The 8,364-nt window shown below is 32.4% G+C and overlaps 1 pseudogene across 1 annotated transcript; it reads left to right on the top strand.

Annotated features, from left to right (window-relative positions):
* The first annotated feature begins 862 nt into the window (after nucleotides 1-862).
* Nucleotides 863-8,083, top strand: LOC145949389 (large ribosomal subunit protein eL34-like; annotated as a pseudogene). The gene is made up of 3 exons (XR_014427593.1): nucleotides 863-1,230; nucleotides 5,945-6,024; nucleotides 7,176-8,083. The product of XR_014427593.1 is annotated as a large ribosomal subunit protein eL34-like (transcript).
* The last annotated feature ends 281 nt before the right edge of the window (nucleotides 8,084-8,364 follow it).

The raw sequence follows: 8,364 nt of genomic DNA, 5'->3' as shown, positions 1-8,364 counted from the left end.
TAAAATACTAATAATTATTAAAAACCTTTAAAACACTCTATAAAAGTCATTAACTATAAGAAGATAATGTCCACAAATATAAAATAAATAATAATTAACTAATTTAGTTATTTATTGAAAAATATTTTTCTAATTTCATAATTGTTAATTTTAAAATTTAAATTTTTAGTTAAAAATTAAAAATTTCTTATTTTTTTTAATAAAATAATATCCTTTAATTTCTTATTTTTTATGCTTAAAAGCAAACTTATAAATTAATCTAATTTAGATTTATGAAAGAAATAAGCACAACCTAAAAAATGGAGATATTTTATTTTGCATGAAAGTTGTTAATATAACAGGTATTACTCGATCTTGTGTTTTCAAGTATCCTAATATTGTGAAAAATATGAGTTAGAATTGATTCAAATGAATAAATATTAGAACTATATATTCATATGTATCACAAAGAAAAAGGAAGGGAAATAACATATGAATTAATTGACATTGTAATAACTATCCACAATCAACGGTAGAATGAAACACCATCAAATTAGCCTCAAACAACTCTAACCTCTCGTTTGTACTCTCAAGTGATAATTTACAAAGCATGCACACTCATTATAAAGTATACAAATTTTTAGACTTATAAATTTCACTTTATTATATAAATCAACAAGTTTAATATTTAAAAAGATAAATAAAAGTATATATAATTTCAATATATTATTGTAAATTTAATATAAAAATAATAATTATTATTATTCATTTTTATTGAAATAGATCAATCTTTTAATATATTATAGTATAAAAATAATAAAAAAATTATTATAAAAACTAAAATTAAATAATTTAGTTAAAAAATAACTATAATTAATAATTTAATGTAAAATTTATTTTAAAAAATATTGTTAATAAAATTTGGAAATAAATAATAAAATAAAACCCTTTCTTTATCAGTCCCAAACCCCCGCGCCTTACATTTCGCTCTGTCTCCCCAAAAATTTAAGAGTTCGCCGCCCAGGTTAGGTTTTCAATTCCATTTCTCTATTCTCTTCCTCCTTTCTTCTCCATTCTCTTTCTGGCTTGACGTGCGTGCTCCTTTGCTTTTTTACTTTCTTGCTCGTGTTTTCTCGTTAATGTTTGAGCATTTGCTTTCGTCAACAACAACGATGGTTCAGAGGCTCACTTACCGGAAGCCCCATAGCTATTCTACCAAATCGAACCAACACCGGGTTGTTAAGACCCCTGGTATGCTTTTTCTTTCAATTTTTTTATGTTTTGTTTTTCCCCAACTGTGTGTTTTTCTCCTGATCTCAATTATGCTCCTTCGGTTGTTGTCAAAATCTGATTTCACTACAAAAAAATGTTAAATAGTGGAGGTCATTTTGTGGAGGTTTCAAAAACCTCCTTAATTTATTAAAAACTACAATTTTTTTTATTTAATTTGCAGAGGTTTATAATCTCTATTAAATAAATATTATTTTTCCAGTTTCTGCCTCCAAAAAAATTTCCCTCAAATAAATTCCAAAATCTGGAATTTCCCTCTTCAACTTTACAGCTTACCTCTCCAACAAACTAAAAAAAAATTTTGATTTCCCTCCCTAAAAAATCACAAACCCCTTAAGCACCATAAGGGATGAAAGAACATCGCGGTACCCAAATGCTCGACCCCAAATCCTCGAAGAACATCGCGGTACCCAAACGCTCGTGAGGGATGAAAATCCTTTTCCTCATGCTCTCCTCAACAATCATTGTGCCCCTTTCTCAGGTATTCTTAACATTCCCCCTTCCTCCCTCTCTCTAGGGTTTCGCCTCATGTTTTCCCTTTTTCCCTTTCTCAAATTAGGGTTCTGGCGAGCATGGCGGAGGGTCCTGCGAGCCCCGGCTGCGGCAGCCACGAGAGTGGCGACCACAGCCCTCGCTCCAACGTCCACGAGCAACACAGGTACCTTCCCATCGCCAACATAAGCCGCATCATGAAGAAGGCTCTGCGGGTGATGGGACGACCACGGCCTCGGTTCTTGCGCGCGAGATAATTAAGCTCGGGCTTCTAAGTGTGACTTCTTGGGCGTGGGGTTTGAAGGTGCCATAGAAGCTTTTGTTGAGGACTTCTTTGAGGTGCTGAGAGAACGCATTTATAAAATAGGAACGAATCTGAGAGTGCTTGCTGATAGTTATAAGAAATAGTGCTCGGCCATTGAGCTTCTCAAGATGTTGCTTAAGATAGTGGGGTTTAGGTGAGTTTAAATTCTTCTTGGTTAACTGTTTAGTTTGGTGAAAATAAATTTATGTTTATCTTAGTTCTCCAGATGACTTTTCTTGGCACCATGTTTGATTTTATTTTTCATTATTGTGGTAGTGATTGTTTCTCTAATGCGTAGCAGCTTGACTGGTTGTTCACCTAGTGATCTGGTCAAACAAAGCTATTTCAGGTCCCTTCTATAACCTTTTAGATAGACATTTGATATATCAAGATATTACCCATGACTGGCAGATTGAGTTCCTTTTTTTTAATAGCAGTTCTACCAAATATAGGGTGTCCAATGGAATTATAGGTCTCCCTAATCATGTTTCCCAGGGTGTTGGTTGCCAGCTGAGGGGGCAGAATTGTTATGTTGAAGTAAGTCTTGGCTCCCCTAGATCTGGAACTGACAACATATTTCAGCCCAACAAAATTAGTGTCAGGAATTTACCCAAACTTCATTTTGTTGAGTCTCCTATTATGGGATGAAGTGATCACATAATAGGAGCTAACCACCAACCAAATCAGCTACATAGCAAGCAAATCTCATTAATTCACATGCTACTGTGCCTTGTCATCTTTGTTTTAAACTATTTTCTTTTTTCAATGGCCTCCTCTGTTTCATGTGCAATACAGCCATCTTTATTTTTTTTAATTTGATCTTATTTTTGTTTTGGATACAAATTTTTACTTTATTAATTGTTGCCACCTAAACTACAGTTCTTGGTGCCACTTGAGCTGCAACAAATTTAGTTTTGTCAGATGAATTGTTATATGTGCATTTCATTGTGCTGTCATATGAACCATTATACTTCAATTCCTAGAAGACCCTGTGATTCATACTATATTAATGTGAAACATACAGATTTTGGTTGCAGAATTGGATGGGACCATCCCTGCCTGGTTCCTCTTCCTTTCACTGGTTTCTTGGAATCTTGTATATTACATTATAAGATTAAAATGCTTTATAGTGCTTGAATGTTGGATTGGACCTATTTCATTTTTACCCTGGACCGATATTGATGACGACAATCGCAGGTGGATGGTTCATTTCATTCACCAGAATGGCATGCTGCTCGTTTGGCTAGCCTCAACACATCTCACACCATTACCTGGGAAGAGTACAAAAAGAAACAAAAGGTAATCTTTGGAAAACTTTTAATGTTCATTCTGTACCTTCTTAATCAGAAATCAGAATTAAGTGATTTAAAAGACATCTGTTGACTTTGTTTGCTTCTCAGTCTCATCCAAGCTACATACTTTGTAAACCTTTTATTATTTCAATACATGTCATTTTTTGGTTTAAACTTTGCATTATATCATTGTTTTTAACATTCATGCAGCACTATCTCTGCATTTATTTTTTATTGTCTACTGCCTAGTAGAACATACATCCTCTTGCACCTTGCTCTAAATTTGAGGATTGTGTATTGTATAGATTTCAGATCAAATCAGTCTGAAATTTGGCCTGTTTCACTAAAATTTGTTCAACTTTTATTACATTTTGATTCTCATTACCAATATAATTAGAATTTATTGATAAAAAAAAACCCGATGTTTGTCATTTGTCCATGTACAACAAGTATACATTTTTTCAGTAAATGTTTCTTCCTCCTTGCAGTGAAATGGTTGTATTATGCTCAGATGCTGATATATAAATAAATCATTGGGAAGGCTGAATATAATTCTTTTAAGAGTAAATTGCATTTCATTACCCAATGATTTGTTGAAATGACAGCGAAGCCCAAAGATGACCAAAAACTACTCCACATCCCATTTTTATGCATTTGATTAGGTACAAACTTATAAGGGCTAAATATTTTCACAGCATATTGCTCATTGTTAGATTTTCTATATATATATATATATATAAATAAATATTTTTCCGATCATAATCTTATATTTTTTTTAGATAAGTTTTGTAGCGTAAAATTAAAAATATATAACTTAAAAAACATTTTAAACAAAATATAATTGTTATACAAACCATGTATTATTTTAATCCTATAAATAAGATATGCTAATATTAAAAAATATGTTTTATCTTTTTGTTTCCTTTGTTGATTCATCTATTTCAACAAATAAAGGCTACGAGAATATTGTATTTTTCTCTTGTTCATAGAAAATGTAATTTTCTCTTTTATACAACCAAATGACAGACTCTTATTTTTATTTTTATTTTTTTTATAGTATAGTTGTCTACTTTAATATTATTAATTCATGCTTGCCCTTTTATTATGAATCATTGTTACTTTTGTTAGATCTGTTAACTTTTAGTAGGGAAAAAATTCCAGTAACCTCCCCATATGACACTCCTATACTTTTTAGTTTCATATTGCAATAACTGCCCATTCAAGTTAGTCAGATCTAGATTTGGTTATAGCAGAATAAGTAGAAACCAGTTGTAAGCTAATCAACTAGTTTTGCTTAAAACTTTTCTGTTCAACTTAGATTCAAGTCTCTTTGTCTCTCTGCAGGGCTCTAAGCGGCCTCGAACTGGAGTGACAGAATTGTTAAGTACAACTACAAACATTCCAGTGCAAGATGCTTACATGTCTGATTTTGGTTTCATGGAGGTGAACAATTCACAAGAGTAGGAAACGAACCAATTGGGTCTTACTGGGACTGGGATGATGATGATAGGGGCATGGGAATGGATATTCAAGCCCTTCTATCAGAGTTTGGTGATTTTGGTGATTTCTTCTATCCGAATATTTATACTATGATTTTAAAGAGGATTCCTTCTTTTGATTTCCACTTTTTCTCATCTATAATGCTGAGTTTACTGAGAGCCATTGAGTTGTGACATCCATTTCTAAACAGGTGCGCACCATAGTTATTATCTTAAATGGTAAATTACACCAAATAATTATTTCTTACTTTCAACTCTTCAATATCTATTATCACCTATTATCGCCTATTCTTCTATATTTTTAATGCTAAGATTTTCTATTTTTCTGCTCCTTTTATCTTGTGTTACTTATCTCCAAGATACTTGAATAAAACCCTGCCAGAGTTGGTGAGGGTGTCTGCTGATGGTGTTGTTATCTTCTCAGGTACGTTGAAGCTTCTATACTTTTAGTTTATGATTTTGCACGTTGGAACTTGGTATAAAACTGGCTTCCTCTTGGGCATATGTATTTGGCTGCTTAGGTACATTGAGCTTCTATACTTTCAGTTTATATCTTTGTTTTTTGGCAGCTCTGTTCCATTGATAGACTTATATTGTTGCATTTCCGGTACACTGATGGTTCCATTGGATGTTATTCTAAATACCCGGTATATTGCAGCTCTGTTCCATTGATAGACTTAACTAAGTTATTTTGCTTTTATTATTTCAGCCAAACGATGCTTCAAGTGTTCCTAATACACCTTTGGATGCAAGAGGATCATCTAGTGCTAGCAACCCTTAGATTGCTTATAATGTATTTCGGATTTAGAGTTTAGTATAAGGTTAATTTGACAATGTTATGGATTTTATGTTGTACTTGGATTTATAATAGAAGTTTGAATTGTAAATCTTTGAATTAAATCTTTGAACTATATGCTTGCGGCGAATATAACTGCGGAGGTTTTTGGAAACCTCTGCGATTTATTTTGCGGAGGGTAAAAACCTCCACTAAACGTAAAAATAACCTCCACTATTTAGCTCATTTATTGTAGTGTTTTGTTAATGCTGTTTGGTGGCTTAACTGACCTTTGCAAATGGGTATGTCTCAGGTGGGAAGTTGGTGTACCAGACCACTAAGAAGAGGGCAAGCGGACCCAAATGCCCTGTCACTTGAAAGAGGATCCAAGGGGTATGTATATTTTTTTATTTATTTTGTCTTCTTTTTCATATTGCCTTTGAATACTAAGGATCAGTGATTTGTTGTGAAGAATCTAATTTGTATATATGAAAATTGGTATACTTAGAGATCTGGGTATTTATAAAATTACTGAATGTATCTGATAGGCATGCTTTGTACTCTGGGGAAATTTGTCTATCTTGTGTCTTGTGAAATTGTTGAGATGGAAAATTTTTGGATGATTCTTATTTTTTTCCCTTCAATTTTGGTTTAGTGCCTAATTGATTATGTTTTTTGTGACGGGTATGTATCTATTGAGGATAGGTTGTGGGAATGAGATTGAGCTGCTTTTCTTAATGATTTTTCTCAGTTATCTGATTGGAATGGGTGTTGGTATGGACATTTTAAGGAGGTGTTTTGGATGCTATAATTTTCAAGTCCTTTGGGTGTTTGTTGGTAGCCTTAATTCTTAGATAACTGAATTCAGATTTTGAATGTTAATGAGTTATGTTATCTGATTGGAACGAGTTTTGATTATGGCCTATTGTTGTAAGCTCCTGGCCAAGCTTATGAGTAAGCTTTCACTTAATATGAACATATTGAATAATGATGTTTGGGAGAACTTATTTACATTTTGTTTAGGCTTGGGACAGTTAATAATAATAGCTTATGATGTATACAAATTTTGTTTCAACTTATTCCAATCTTTTGAATAACATGAAAACCGCTTACAATGTATATGAAAGTAGTTTTGCTATAATTCCTCTTCCATTATAGTAACTATTTATTCAAATGTGTACATGGTAAACACTTACGTGTAAACAACTTAATTAAGCACTTATTGAAGAAGTGCTTATGTGTGTAATTTGTACCTTTAATCAATGAGGGAAGAAAGTTATACTGTTTTTGTAAGCTATTTTGGAGAGCTAAGTAAAACAAACTAAAAGAAGCTTTTGAACTTTTATAGTGCTTGCGTTGCAAGATAAACTCAATGAAACTGTAAATAAGTTTTTCCAAATGCATGTTTTAATAAGTGTTTAATGAAGCTGTTTACCTAAATTTTCCTTTGGTATTTAATTAAGCTGTTTATCGGAACATGTCCTAAGTAGTGTGAGCAGCATTCTTCTCCTATCATGATTTTCTAATCCTTACATAATCTGCAGATCCCACACTTGAGACCTGCTGAATACAAGAGGTCCAGATTGCCTAGGAACCGCAGGACAGTAAACCGGGCCTATGGAGGTGTATTATTTGGTGGAGCTGTTAGAGAAAGGTTTGTTGCACAAAAGATCATTTGATAATTATACTTGAAAACTTAATTTGTGCTCAAGAATTTTGACTTTCAATGGTGTTATGTATGAATGTGGAAACTTAATTTGAAATTTATTTTATGATTCTGTGCTTTTTGGTCTTTTATATTTAGAATATGAAATGATTTTTAATGTTCTTGTCGGGAGCATGCTTGGTGATGCCCAACACGTTGAGGAGGTAAGGAGCTGCTTTAATCATCAAACTCTTTTGTGAGATTTTCAATTGGGTGCAATGTTTTATTGTCGGGAACCCCAAGTTCATCCGAATGTTTTATTTTAGATGACACCTGGTTTGTATGTTTGGTAACACTTTACTTGTGCAACACAATTTATTATTTAAGTTATTGTCTGCAGTTAGTGGTGTGCTATTTGATTTGGTTTTTTAAGTTATTGGTTGTATTGCCTTAACTTGACTTCAATTTGCCTATTAAAAACTGTTTCAGGAAAAAGTAGGATCTGGCTTGTCTCTAGATCAAAAGTAGGGGAATCTTGATAATTCAGAAACTGGAATTGGTGAGTACCTAAGTTGCTGGAGTTTTGTTATTGTGTTTTTGTATTATTTATTCCGTATATAGTTTTGAACCCACCCAGGCATGTAGTTTTGGTTGCAATAATTTATATATATTGTTCCTAGAATTTATTAAGTTTTACTTTTAGGTGTAATGTGTTGATGAAGTTATACTGTGCATTCATGTTCATAAGTAACATAGGAGGGAGTCAATATTGAACAAAGATATATTACTGAGAAGGTTTCTGATTTACTGAAGGTATTTATAACCTTTTTATCATTCAATTTTTATAATTATTACTGTTAGAGTTTTACTATATGAGAACATATGAATATAATATGTTGGACAATAGTAATGAGTTATTATATACAGTTGATTAATTGTACAAATTAAATACGCAAGATCTTGAATCAATAATTGTTCCATTAACATACTATAAACGCATTTTTCAATGATTGTTTGCATCTGATAGGATTATATAGCACACTTAGTTACTTGTTATTAAATTTCAGAAGACAAATGTTATTGTTTAG

Source organism: Cajanus cajan, chromosome 1, assembly GCF_000230855.2.
Source record: "Cajanus cajan strain Asha chromosome 1, NIPB_CcT2T_4, whole genome shotgun sequence".
NCBI lineage: Eukaryota > Viridiplantae > Streptophyta > Magnoliopsida > Fabales > Fabaceae > Cajanus > Cajanus cajan.
This window is presented reverse-complemented; position numbering and strand designations above follow the sequence as displayed.